Here is a 14,497-nt window from a genome sequence, read left to right as displayed (position 1 = left end):
CGGGATGTAAATTGCCAACAACCACTCGGGAGAAGTGTATGGTGTTTCCTGAAACATATAAAAAACAAAGCAACAGAGCCTAGGGCACTTCCACTTATGGTCCTATAGCTTAGGGAATTTAAAATCAAAAAGACACAGCCACCCCAAAGTTTGGAACGGCTCTGTTTACAAGAACCTCGTTTACAGTACAAGTTCAACATCGCAGAAAGTGAAAAATGGATAAAGAACTTGTGGTATTTACTTACAAAGCAATATCACTCAGCAATGAAATCTGTGTCATCAGACCCTTAGCAGCACAATGAGTGGATTCAGGTATGATGATTCTAACTGAAATAAGTCACACAGAAAAAGAAACATCATAAGATATCAGTAATACACGGAATGTAAACTTGGCTACACAGGAACTGAATTACAGAACAGAACAGGGTCTCAAATTTAGAAAAACAACTTATGCTTGCTTAAGGGTAAAGGTGAGTTGGGGTGCTGCATAAAACCAGAGATTGAAATGAGCACAGATAAAGTTCCTTAAGCCAAATATGGAATAGACAAGAGCTACTCCTTGCTCAACGAAATGGACTCAACACCGCATATTAAAAGCCTAAGAATGTACCTGACTAGTAAGTATCTTAAAACCTATGGATTGCTATGTCTCCAAAAGAGAATCAAGCATGTGTACAGGGGCATAAACGCAGCAGTGATAGGATTGGAGAGGTTCGGTGAGCAAATGAAGACCCTTTGAAGTCATATTGCATGGTACCCATTCCACGGGTTTCAAATACCCAGGTTTAAGGTATTCTTTCTTCAGCTAAAACATGCATGTGGAACCCAGAGTATGATCAACCATGTGAACTGGAGACGTGTTCAAATATGTCTCAGTTTTCCTCCCCTGGTAGTCGGGTGCAACATTCCAGACGCTTTACTAACACTCTCCCCACTTGGAGAGTCAGCGCCTTTAACCTCCTGTTTGGCCCAGTTTGCAATTTCTGCGGAAGATGAACAGGAATAGCGAGAACCAATGAGAGACTAGCTGGAGGTGTCTGGACGGGCAAATTTAACTCTCATTTCCCACCAGGAAGAGGAAATAACCAAAGGCTCAGCGTGCCGTGCCGGAACCAGATTAGGGCCTGAAGCCATCCTGCGGTGTTGCGGCCAGCTCACAAGAAAGCGAGTTGAAGAAACGAGCTCAGGGGCACTGTAAATCACAAACCTGCAGAGTTATAAATGACAGCTATCATCCAAAAATAGACTGAAGTAAGGCTGCCAAGAGGACTTGAAAGCGGGGCAGAATTGCAGGAAACCGATTTCAGGAGGTAGACTGGAATTGCATTGAAAGCATAGGAAAAGAGGCAGAACGTCCACAATGATGCACTTGGCAAATAAGGGCGTATGCGTTTTTTCCTGAATATATTCAGGAAAAAACGCATACGCCCTTTTTGGCCAACCAAGCAAGCTTGCAAAGGAAATCTGCACTACAATGAAGTCTCACTTCTCCCCGGTCAAAAGGGCCATCTGAAAAAAGGGTAAAATCCAGAAAGGCAGGACAGGCCATGGAGAACTGGGAACCTTGTTATGCTGAAGGTTGGGATGTAAATTGCCAACAAACACTCCGGAGAAGTGTATGGTGTTTCCTGAAACATCTAAAAACCAAAGCAACAGAGCCTAGGGCACTTCCACTTATGGTCCTATAGCTTAGGGAATTTAAAATCAAAAAGACACAGCCACCCCAAAGTTTGGGACGTCTCCGTTTACAAGAACCTCGTTTACCGTACAAGTTCAATATCACAGAAAGTGAAAAATGGATAAAGAACTTGTGGTACTTACGTACAATGCAGTATCACTCAGCAATGAAATCTATGTCATCAGGCCCGTAGCAGCATAATGAGTGGATTCAGGTACGATGATTCTAACTGAAATAAGTCACACAGAAAAAGAAACATCATAAGATATCACTAATACACGGAATGTAAACTTGGCTACACAGGAACTGCATTCCAAAACAGAACAGGGTCTCAAATTTAGAAAACCAACTTATGCTTGCTTAAGGTGAAAGGTGAGTTGGGGTGCTGCATAAAACCAGAGATTGAAATGAGCACAGATAAAGTTCCTTAAGCCAAATATGGAATAGACAAGAGCTACTCCTTGCTCAACGAAATGGACACAAAACCCCATATTAAACGCCTAAGAATGCACCTGACTAGTAAGTATCTTTAAACCTATGGATTGCTATGTCTCCGAAAGAGAATCAAGCATGTGTACAGGGGCATAAACGCAGCAGTGATAGGATTGGAGAGGTTCGGTGAGCAAATGAAGACCCTTTGAAGTCATATTGCATGGTACCCATTCCACGGGTTTCAACTATCCAGGTTTAAGGTATTCTTCCTTCATCTAAAACATGCATGTGGAACCTAGAGTATGATCAACCATGTGATCGGGAGACGTGTTCAAATATGTCTCAGTTTTCGTACCCTGGTACTCGGGTGCAACATTCCAGACGCTTTACTAACACTCTCCCCACTTGGAGAGTCAGTCGCTTTAACTTCCTGTTTGGCCCAGTTTGCAATTTCTGTGGAAGATGAACAGGAATAGCGAGAACCAATGAAAGACTAGCTGGAGGTGTCTGGATGGGCAAATTTAACTCTCATTTCCCACCAGGAAGAGGAATTAACCAAAGGCTCAGCGTGCCGTGCCAGAACAAGATTAGGGCCTGAAGACATCCTGCGGTGTTGCGGCCAGGTCACAAGAAAGCGAGTTGAAGAAAGGAGCTCAGGGGCACTGTAATTCACAAACCTGCAGAGTTATAAATGACAGCTATCGTCCAAAAATAGACTGAAGTAAGGCTGCCAAGAGGACTTGAAAGCGGGGCAGAATTGCAGGAAACCGATTTCAGGAGGTAGACTGGAATTGCATTGAAAGCATAGGAAAAGAGGCAGAACGTCCACAATGATGCACTTGGCCAAAAAGGGCGTATGCGTTTTTTCCTGAATATATTCAGGAAAAAACGCATACGCCCTTTTTGGCCAACCAAGCAAGCTTGCAAAGGAAATCTGCACTACAATGAAGTCTCACTTCCCCCCGGTCAAAAGGGCCATCTGAAAAAAGTGTAAAATCCAGAAAGGCAGGACAGGCCATGGAGAACTGGAAGCCTTGTTATGCTGATGGGCGGGATGTAAATTGCCAACAAACACTCGGGAGAAGTGTATGGTGTTTCCTGAAACATCTAAAAAACAAAGCAACAGAGCCTAGGGCACTTCCACTTATGGTCCTATAGCTTAGGGAATTTAAAATCAAAAAGACACAGCCACCCCAAAGTTTGGAACGGCTCTGTTTACAAGAACCTCGTTTACAGTACAAGTTCAACATCGCAGAAATTGAAAAATGGATAAAGAAGTTGTGGTATTTACTTACAAAGCAATATCACTCAGCAATGAAATCTGTGTCATCAGGCCCTTAGCAGCACAATGAGTGGATTCAGGTATGATGATTCTAACTGAAATAAGTCACACAGAAAAAGAAACATCATAAGATATCAGTAATACACGGAATGTAAACTTGGCTACACAGGAACTGAATTACAGAACAGAACAGGGTCTCAAATTTAGAAAACCAACTTATGCTTGCTTAAGGGGAAAGGTGAGTTGGGGTGCTGCATAAAACCAGAGATTGAAATGAGCACAGATAAAGTTCCTTAAGCCAAATATGGAATAGACAAGAGCTACTCCTTGCTCAACGAAATGGACTCAACACCGCATATTAAACGCCTAAGAATGTACCTGACTAGTAAGTATCTTAAAACCTATGGATTGCTATGTCTCCGAAAGAGAATCAAGCATGTGTACCGGGGCATAAACGCAGCAGTGATAGGATTGGAGAGGTTCGGTGAGCAAATGAAGACCCTTTGAAGTCATATTGCATGGTACCCATTCCACGGGTTTCAAATACCCAGGTTTAAGGTATTCTTCCTTCAGCTAAAACATGCATGTGGAACCCAAGTATGATCAACCATGTGAACGGGAGACGTGTTCAAATATGTCTCAGTTTTCCTCCCCTGGTACTCGGGTGCAACATTCCAGACGCTTTACTAACACTCTCCCCACTTGGAGAGTCAGCGCCTTTAACCTCCTGTTTGGCCCAGTTTGCAATTTCTGCGGAAGATGAACAGGAATAGCGAGAACCAATGAGAGACTAGCTGGAGGTGTCTGGACGGGCAAATTTAACTCTCATTTCCCACCAGGAAGAGGAATTAACCAAAGGCTCAGCGTGCCGTGTCAGAACCAGATTAGGGCCTGAAGCCATCCTGCGGTGTTGCGGCCAGGTCACAAGAAAGCGAGTTGAAGAAAGGAGCTCAGGGGCACTGTAATTCACAAACCTGCAGAGTTATAAATGACAGCTATCGTCCAAAAATAGACTGAAGTAAGGCTGCCAAGAGGACTTGAAAGCGGGGCAGAATTGCAGGAAACCGATTTCAGGAGGTAGACTGGAATTGCATTGAAAGCATAGGAAAAGAGGCAGAACGTCCACAATGATGCACTTGGCCAAAAAGGGCGTATGCGTTTTTTCCTGAATATATTCAGGAAAAAACGCATACGCCCTTTTTGGCCAACCAAGCAAGCTTGCAAAGGAAATCTGCACTACAATGAAGTCTCACTTCCCCCCGGTCAAAAGGGCCATCTGAAAAAAGTGTAAAATCCAGAAAGGCAGGACAGGCCATGGAGAACTGGGAGCCTTGTTATGCTGATGGGCGGGATGTAAATTGCCAAAAACCACTGGGGAGAAGTGTATGGTGTTTCCTGAAACATCTAAAAAACAAAGCAACAGAGCCTAGGGCACTTCCACTTATGGTCCTATAGCTTAGGGAATTTAAAATCAAAAAGACACAGCCACCCCAAAGTTTGGAACGGCTCTGTTTACAAGAACCTCGTTTACAGTACAAGTTCAACATCGCAGAAATTGAAAAATGGATAAAGAAGTTGTGGTATTTACTTACAAAGCAATATCACTCAGCAATGAAATCTGTGTCATCAGGCCCTTAGCAGCACAATGAGTGGATTCAGGTATGATGATTCTAACTGAAATAAGTCACACAGAAAAAGAAACATCATAAGATATCAGTAATACACGGAATGTAAACTTGGCTACACAGGAACTGAATTACAGAACAGAACAGGGTCTCAAATTTAGAAAACCAACTTATGCTTGCTTAAGGGGAAAGGTGAGTTGGGGTGCTGCATAAAACCAGAGATTGAAATGAGCACAGATAAAGTTCCTTAAGCCAAATATGGAATAGACAAGAGCTACTCCTTGCTCAACGAAATGGACTCAACACCGCATATTAAACGCCTAAGAATGTACCTGACTAGTAAGTATCTTAAAACCTATGGATTGCTATGTCTCCGAAAGAGAATCAAGCATGTGTACCGGGGCATAAACGCAGCAGTGATAGGATTGGAGAGGTTCGGTGAGCAAATGAAGACCCTTTGAAGTCATATTGCATGGTACCCATTCCACGGGTTTCAAATACCCAGGTTTAAGGTATTCTTCCTTCAGCTAAAACATGCATGTGGAACCCAAGTATGATCAACCATGTGAACGGGAGACGTGTTCAAATATGTCTCAGTTTTCCTCCCCTGGTACTCGGGTGCAACATTCCAGACGCTTTACTAACACTCTCCCCACTTGGAGAGTCAGCGCCTTTAACCTCCTGTTTGGCCCAGTTTGCAATTTCTGCGGAAGATGAACAGGAATAGCGAGAACCAATGAGAGACTAGCTGGAGGTGTCTGGACGGGCAAATTTAACTCTCATTTCCCACCAGGAAGAGGAATTAACCAAAGGCTCAGCGTGCCGTGTCAGAACCAGATTAGAGCCTGAAGCCATCCTGCGGTGTTGCGGCCAGGTCACAAGAAAGCGAGTTGAAGAAAGGAGCTCAGGGGCACTGTAATTCACAAACCTGCAGAGTTATAAATGACAGCTATCGTCCAAAAATAGACTGAAGTAAGGCTGCCAAGAGGACTTGAAAGCGGGGCAGAATTGCAGGAAACCGATTTCAGGAGGTAGACTGGAATTGCATTGAAAGCATAGGAAAAGAGGCAGAACGTCCACAATGATGCACTTGGCCAAAAAGGGCGTATGCGTTTTTTCCTGAATATATTCAGGAAAAAACGCATACGCCCTTTTTGGCCAACCAAGCAAGCTTGCAAAGGAAATCTGCACTACAATGAAGTCTCACTTCTCCCCGGTCAAAAGGGCCATCTGAAAAAAGTGTAAAATCCAGAAAGGCAGGACAGGCCATGGAGAACTGGGAGCCTTGTTATGCTGATGGGCGGGATGTAAATTGCCAACAGACACTCAGGAGAAGTGTATGGTGTTTCCTGAAACATCTAAAAAAAAAAGCAACAGAGCCTAGGGCACTTCCACTTATGGTCCTATAGCTTAAGGAAATTAAAATCAAAAAGACACAGCCATCCCAAAGTTTGGATCGGCTCTGTTTACAAGAACGTCGTTTACAGTACAAGTTCAACATCGCAGAAAGTGAAAAATGGATAAAGAAGTTGTGGTATTTACTTACAAAGCAATATCACTCAGCAATGAAATCTGTGTCATCAGGCCCTTAGCAGCACAATGAGTGGATTCAGGTATGATGATTCTAACTGAAATAAGTCACACAGAAAAAGAAACATCATAAGATATCAGTAATACACGGAATGTAAACTTGGCTACACAGGAACTGAATTACAGAACAGAACAGGGTCTCAAATTTAGAAAACCAACTTATGCTTGCTTAAGGAGAAAGGTGAGTTGGGGTGTTGCATAAAACCAGAGATTGAAATGAGCACAAAGTTCCTTAAGCCAAATATGGAATATACAAGAGCTATTCCTTGCTCAACGAAATGGACTCAACACCGCATATTAAATGCCTAAGAACGTACCTGACTAGTAAGTATCTTAAAACCTATAGATTGCTATGTCTCCGAAAGAGAATCAAGCATGTGTACAGGGGCATAAACGCAGCAGTGATAGGATTGGAGAGGTTCAGTGAGCAAATGAAGACCCTTTGAAGTCATATTGCATGGTACCCATTCCACGGGTTTCAACTACGCAGATTTTAGTTATTCTTCCTTCAGCTAAAACATGCATGTGGAACCCAGAGTATGATCAACCATGTGATCGGGAGACGTGTTCAAATATGTCTCAGTTTTCCTCCCCTGGTACTCGGGTGCAACATTCCAGACGCTTTACTAACACTCTCCCGACTTGGAGAGTCAGTCCCTTTAACCTCCTGTTTGGCCCTGTTTGCAATTTCTGCGGAAGATGAACAGGAATAGTGAGAACCAATGAGAGGCTAGCTGGAGGTGTCTGGACGGGACAATTTAACTCTCATTTCCCACCAGGAAGAGGAAATAACCAAAGGCTCAGCGTGCCGTACCGGAACCAGATTAGGGCCTGAAGCCATCCTGCGGTGTTGCCGCCAGGTCACAAGAAAGCGAGTTGAAGAAAGGAGCTCAGGGGCACTGTAATTCACAAACCTGCAGAGTTATAAATGACAGCTATCGTCCAAAAATAGACTGAAGTAAGGCTGCCAAGAGGACTTGAAAGCGGGGCAGAATTGCAGGAAACCGATTTCAGGAGGTAGACTGGAATTGCATTGAAAGCATAGGAAAAGAGGCAGAACGTCCACAATGCTGCACTTGACCAAAAAGGGCGTATGCGTTTTTTCCTGAATATATTCAGGAAAAAACGCATACGCCCTTTTTGGCCAACCAAGCAAGCTTGCAAAGGAAATCTGCACTACAATGAAGTCTCACTTCCCCCCGGTCAAAAGGGCCATCTGAAAAAAGTGTAAAATCCTGAAAGGCAGGACAGGCCATGGAGAACTGGGAGCCTTGTTATGCTGATGGGCGGGATGTAAATTGCCAACAACCACTCGGGAGAAGTGTATGGTGTTTCCTGAAACATCTAAAAAACAAAGCAACAGAACCTAGGGCACTTCCACTTATGGTCCTATAGCTTAAGGAAATTAAAATCAAAAAGACACAGCCATCCCAAAGTTTGGATCGGCTCTGTTTACAAGAACGTCGTTTACAGTACAAGTTCAACATCGCAGAAAGTGAAAAATGGATAAAGAAGTTGTGGTATTTACTTACAAAGCAATATCACTCAGCAATGAAATCTGTGTCATCAGGCCCTTAGCAGCACAATGAGTGGATTCAGGTATGATGATTCTAACTGAAATAAGTCACACAGAAAAAGAAACATCATAACATATCAGTGATACATGGAATGTAAACTTGGCTACACAGGAACTGAATTACAGAACAGAACAGGGTCTCAAATTTAGAAAACCAACTTATGCTTGCTTAAGGGGAAAGGTGAGTTGGGGTGCTGCATAAAACCAGAGATTGAAATGAGCACAGATAAAGTTCCTTAAGCCAAATATGGAATAGACAAGAGCTACTCCTTGCTCAACGAAATGGACTCAACACCCCATATTAAACGCCTAAGAATGTACCTGACTACTAAGTATCTTAAAACCTATGGATTGCTATGTCTCCGAAAGAGAATCAAGCATGTGTACAGGGGCATACGCAGAAGTGATAGGATTGGAGAGGTTCGGTGAGCATATGAAGACCCTTTGAAGTCATATTGAATGGTACCCATTACACGGGTCTCAACTCTCCAGGTTTAAGGTATTCTTCCTTCAGCTAAAACATGCATGTGGAACCCAGAGTATGATCAACCATGTGAACGGGAGACGTATTCAAATATGTCTCAGTTTTCCTCCCCTGGTACTCGGGTGCAACATTCCAGACGCTTTACTAACACTCTCCCGACTTGGAGAGTCAGTCCCTTTAACCTCCTGTTTGGCCCAGTTTGCAATTTCTGTGGAAGATGAACAGGAATAGCGAGAAGCAATGAGAGGCTAGCAGGAGGTGTCTGGACGGGCAAATTTAACTCTCATTTCCCACCAGGAAGAGGAATTAACCAAAGGCTCAGCATGCCGGGCCGGAACCAGATTAGGGCCTGAAGCCATCCTGCGGTGTTGCGGCCAGCTCAAAAGAAAGCGAGTTGAAGAAAGGAGCTCAGGGGCACTGTAATTCACAAACCTGCAGAGTTATAAATGACAGCTATCGTCCAAAAATAGACTGAAGTAAGGCTGCCAAGAGGACTTGAAAGCGGGGCAGAATTGCAGGAAACCGATTTCAGGAGGTAGACTGGAATTGCATTGAAAGCATAGGAAAAGAGGTAGAACGTCCACAATGATGCACTTGGCCAAAAAGGGCGTATGCGTTTTTTCCTGAATATATTCAGGAAAAAACGCATACGCCCTTTTTGGCCAACCAAGCAAGCTTGCAAAGGAAATCTGCACTACAATGAAGTCTCACTTCCCCCCGGTCAAAAGGGCCATCTGAAAAAAGTGTAAAAGCCAGAAAGGCAACAGGCCATTGAGAACTGGGAGCCTTGTTATGCTGATGGGCGGGATGTAATTTGCCAACAGACACTCAGGAGAAGTGTATGGTGTTTCCTGAAACATCTAAAAAACAAAGCAACAGAACCTAGGGCACTTCCACTTATGGTCCTATAGCTTAGGGAAATTAAAATCAAAAAGACACAGCCACCCAAAGTTTGGGACGCCTCCGTTTACAAGAACCTCGTTTACCGTACAAGTTCAATATCACAGAAAGTGAAAAATGGATAAAGAACTTGTGGTACTTACGTACAATGCAATATCACTCAGCAATGAAATCTATGTCATCAGGCCCGTAGCAGCATAATGAGTGGATTCAGGTACGATGATTCTAACTGAAATAAGTCACACAGAAAAAGAAACATCATAAGATATCAGTAATACACGGAATGTAAACTTGGCTACACAGGAACTGAATTATAGAACAGAACAGGGTCTCAAATTTAGAAAACCAACTTATGCTTGCTTAAGGGGAAAGGTGAGTTGGGGTGCTGCATAAAACCAGAGATTGAAATGAGCACAGATAAAGTTCCTTAAGCCAAATATGGAATAGACAAGAGCTACTCCTTGCTCAACGAAATGGACTCAACACCGCATATTAAACGCCTAAGAATGTACCTGACTAGTAAGTATCTTAAAACCTATGGATTGCTATGTCTCCGAAAGAGAATCAAGCATGTGTACAGGGGCATAAACGCAGCAGTGATAGGATTGGAGAGGTTCGGTGAGCAAATGAAGACCCGTTGAAGTCATATTGCATGGTACCCATTCCACGGGTTTCAAATACCCAGGTTTAAGGTATTCTTCCTTCAGCTAAAACATGCATGTGGAACCTAGAGTATGATCAACCATGTGATCGGGAGACGTGTTCAAATATGTCTCAGATTTCCTCCCCTGGTACTCGGGTGCAACATTCCAGACGCTTTACTAACATTCTCCCCACTTGGAAAGTCAGCACCTTTAACCTCCTGTTTGGTCCAGTTTGCAATTTCTGCGGAAGATGAACAGGAATAGCGAGAACCAATGGAGACTAGCTGGAGGTGTCTGGACGGGCAAATTTAACTCTCATTTCCCACCAGGAAGAGGAATTAACCAAAGGCTCAGCGTGCCGTGCCGGAACCAGATTAGGGCCTGAAGCCATCCTGCGGTGTTTCGGCCAGGTCACAAGAAAGTGAGTTGAAGAAAGGAGCTCAGGGGCACTGTAATTCACAAACCTGCAGAGTTATAAATGACGGCTATCGTCCAAAAATAGACTGAAGTAAGGCTGCCAAGAGGACTTGAAAGCGGGGCAGAATTGCAGGAAACCGATTTCAGGAGGTAGACTGGAATTGCATTGAAAGCATAGGAAAAGAGGCAGAACGTCCACAATGATGCACTTGGCCAAAAAGGGCGTATGCGCTTTTTCCTGAATATATTCAGGAAAAAACGCATACGCCCTTTTTGGCCAACCAAGCAAGCTTGCAAAGGAAATCTGCACTACAATGAAGTGTCACTTCCCCCCGGTCAAAAGGGACATCTGAAAAAAGTGTAAAATCCAGAAAGGCAGGACAGGCCATGGAGAACTGGGAGCCTTGTTATGCTGATGGGCGGGATGTAAATTGCCAACAACCACTCGGGAGAAGTGTATGGTGTTTCCTGAAACATCTAAAAAACAAAGCAACAGAACCTAGGGCACTTCCACTTATGGTCCTATAGCTTAGGGAAATTAAAATCAAAAAGACACAGCCACCCAAAGTTTGGGACGCCTCCGTTTACAAGAACCTCGTTTACCGTACAAGTTCAATATCGCAGAAAGTGAAAAATGGATAAAGAACTTGTGGTACTTACGTACAATGCAGTATCACTCAGCAATGAAATCTATGTCATCAGGCCCGTAGCAGCATAATGAGTGGATTCAGGTACGATGATTCTAACTGAAATAAGTCACACAGAAAAAGAAACATCATAAGATATCAGTAATACACGGAATGTAAACTTGGCTACACAGGAACTGAATTACAGAACAGAACAGGGTCTCAAATTTAGAAAACCAACTTATGCTTGCTTAAGGGGAAAGGTGAGTTGGGGTGCTGCATAAAACCAGAGATTGAAATGAGCACAGATAAAGTTCCTTAAGCCAAATATGGAATAGACAAGAGCTACTCCTTGCTCAATGAAATGGACTCAACACCGCATATTAAACGCCTAAGAATGTACCTGACTAGTAAGTATCTTAAAACCTATGGATTGCTATGTCTCCGAAAGAGAATCAAGCATGTGTACAGGGGCATAAACGCAGCAGTGATAGGATTGGAGAGGTTCGGTGAGCAAATGAAGACCCTTTGAAGTCATATTGCATGGTACCCATTCCACGGGTTTCAACTACCCATGTTTAAGGTATTCTTCCTTCAGCTAAAACATGCATGTGGAACCTAGAGTATGATCAACCATGTGATCGGGAGACGTGTTCAAATATGTCTCAGTTTTCGTACCCTGGTACTCGGGTGCAACATTCCAGACGCTTTACTAACACTCTCCCCACTTGGAGAGTCAGTCCCTTTAACCTCCTGTTTGGTCCAGTTTGCAATTTCTGTGGAAGATGAACAGGAATAGCGAGAACCAATGAGAGGCTAGCTGGAGGTGTCTGGATGGGCAAATTTAACTCTCATTTCCCACCAGGAAGCGGAATTAACCAAAGGCTCAGTGTGCCGTGCCGGAACCAGATTAGGGCCTGAAGACATCCTGCGGTGTTGCGGCCAGGTCACAAGAAAGCGAGTTAAAGAAAGGAGCTCAGGAGCACTGTAATTCACAAACCTGCAGAGTTATAAATGACAGCTATCGTCCAAAAATAGACTGAAGTAAGGCTGCCAAGAGGACTTGAAAGCGGGGCAGAATTGCAGGAAACCGATTTCAGGAGGTAGACTGGAATTGCATTGAAAGCATAGGAAAAGAGGCAGAACGTCCACAATGATGCACTTGGCCAAAAGGGGCGTATGCGTTTTTTCCTGAATATATTCAGGAAAAAACGCATACGCCCTTTTTGGCCAACCAAGCAAGCTTGCAAAGGAAATCTGCACTACAATGAAGTCTCACTTCCCCCCGGTCAAAAGGGCCATCTGAAAAAAGTGTAAAATCCAGAAAGGCAGGACAGGCCATGGAGAACTGGGAGCCTTGTTATGCTGATGGGCGGGATGTAAATTACCAACAGACACTCAGGAGAAGTGTATGGTGTTTCCTGAAACATCTAAAAAACAAAGCAACAGAGCCTAGGGCACTGCCACTTATGGTCCTATAGCTTAGGGAAATTAAAATCAAAAAGACACAGCCACCCCAAAGTTTGGGACGCCTCTGTTTACAAGAACCTCGTTTACAGTACAAGTTCAACATCGCAGAAATTGAAAAATGGATAAAGAAGTTGTGGTATTTACTTACAAAGCAATATCACTCAGCAATGAAATCTGTGTCATCAGGCCCTTAGCAGCACAATGAGTGGATTCAGGTATGATGATTCTAACTGAAATAAGTCACACAGAAAAAGAAACATCATAAGATATCAGTAATACACGGAATGTAAACTTGGCTACACAGGAACTGAATTACAGAACAGAACAGGGTCTCAAATTTCGAAAACCAACTTATGCTTGCTTAAGGGGAAAGGTGAGTTGGGGTGCTGCATAAAACCAGAGATTGAAATGAGCACAGATAAAGTTCCTTAAGCCAAATATGGAATAGACAAGAGCTACTCCTTGCTCAACGAAATGGACTCAACACCCCATATTAAACGCCTAAGAATGTACCTAACTAGTAAGTATCTTAAAACCTATGGATTGCTATGTCTCCGAAAGAGAATCAAGCATGTGTACAGGGGCATAAACGCAGCAGTGATAGGATTGGAGAGGTTCGGTGAGCAAATGAAGACCCTTTGAAGTCATATTGCATGGTACCCATTCCACGGGTTTCAACTACCCAGGTTTTAGGTATTCTTCCTTCAGCTAAAACATGCATGTGGAACCCAGAGTATGATCAACCATGTGAATGGGAGACGTGTTCAAATATGTCTCAGTTTTCCTCCCCTGGTACTCGGGTGCAACATTCCAGACGCTTTACTAACACTCTCCCAACTTGGAAAGTCAGCGCCTTTAACCTCCTGTTTGGCCCAGTTTGCAATTTCTGCGGAAGATGAACAGGAATAGCGAGAACCAATGAGAGGATAGCTGGAGGTGTCTGGACGGGCAAATTTAACTCTCATTTCCCACCAGGAAGAGGAATTAACCAAAGGCTCAGCATGCCGGGCCGGAACCAGATTAGGGCCTGAAGCCATCCTGCGGTGTTTCGGCCAGGTCACAAGAAAGCGAGTTGAAGAAAGGAGCTCAGGGGCACTGTAATTCACAAACCTGCAGAGTTATAAATGACAGCTATCGTCCAAAAATAGACTGAAGTAAGGCTGCCAAGAGGACTTGAAAGCGGGGCAGAATTGCAGGAAACCGATTTCAGGAGGTAGACTGGAATTGCATTGAAAGCATAGGAAAAGAGGCAGAACGTCCACAATGATGCACTTGGCCAAAAAGGGCGTATGCGTTTTTTCCTGAGTATATTCAGGAAAAAACGCATATGCCCTTTTTGGCCAACCAAGCAAGCTTGCAAAGGAAATATGCACTACAATGAAGTCTCACTTCCCCCCGGTCAAAAGGGCCATCTGAAAAAAGTGTAAAATCCAGAAAGGCAGGACAGGCCATGGAGAACTGGGAGCCTTGTTATGCTGAAGGGCGGGATGTAAATTGCCAAAAAACACTCGGGAGAAGTGTATGGTGTTTCCTGAAACAACTAAAAAACAAAGCAACAGAGCCTAGGGCACTTCCACTTATGGTCCTATAGCTTAGGGAATTTAAAATCAAAAAGACACAGCCACCCCAAAGTTTCGAACGGCTCTGTTTACAAGAACCTCGTTTACAGTACAATATCAACATCGCAGAAAGTGAAAAATGGATAAAGAACTTGTGGTATTTACTTACAACACAGTATCACTCAGCAATGAAATCTATGTCATCAGGCCCGTA

At 43.6% G+C, this 14,497-nt stretch overlaps 1 long non-coding RNA gene across 2 annotated transcripts in view; it reads right to left on the bottom strand.

The window, feature by feature from the left end:
- Positions 1-230: 230 nt before the first annotated feature.
- The window catches only part of LOC307181249, a 489,006-nt gene continuing 474,739 nt past the window's right edge, over positions 231-14,497 (bottom strand). For both annotated transcript variants that reach the window (XR_013826223.1, XR_013826224.1), the window contains exon 4: positions 231-327. This is a non-coding gene — a long non-coding RNA (uncharacterized lncRNA). The remainder of the gene's footprint in view (positions 328-14,497) is intronic.

Source organism: Stenella coeruleoalba (genome assembly GCF_951394435.1).
Source record: "Stenella coeruleoalba genome assembly, contig: scaffold_93, whole genome shotgun sequence".
NCBI lineage: Eukaryota > Metazoa > Chordata > Mammalia > Artiodactyla > Delphinidae > Stenella > Stenella coeruleoalba.
This window is presented reverse-complemented; position numbering and strand designations above follow the sequence as displayed.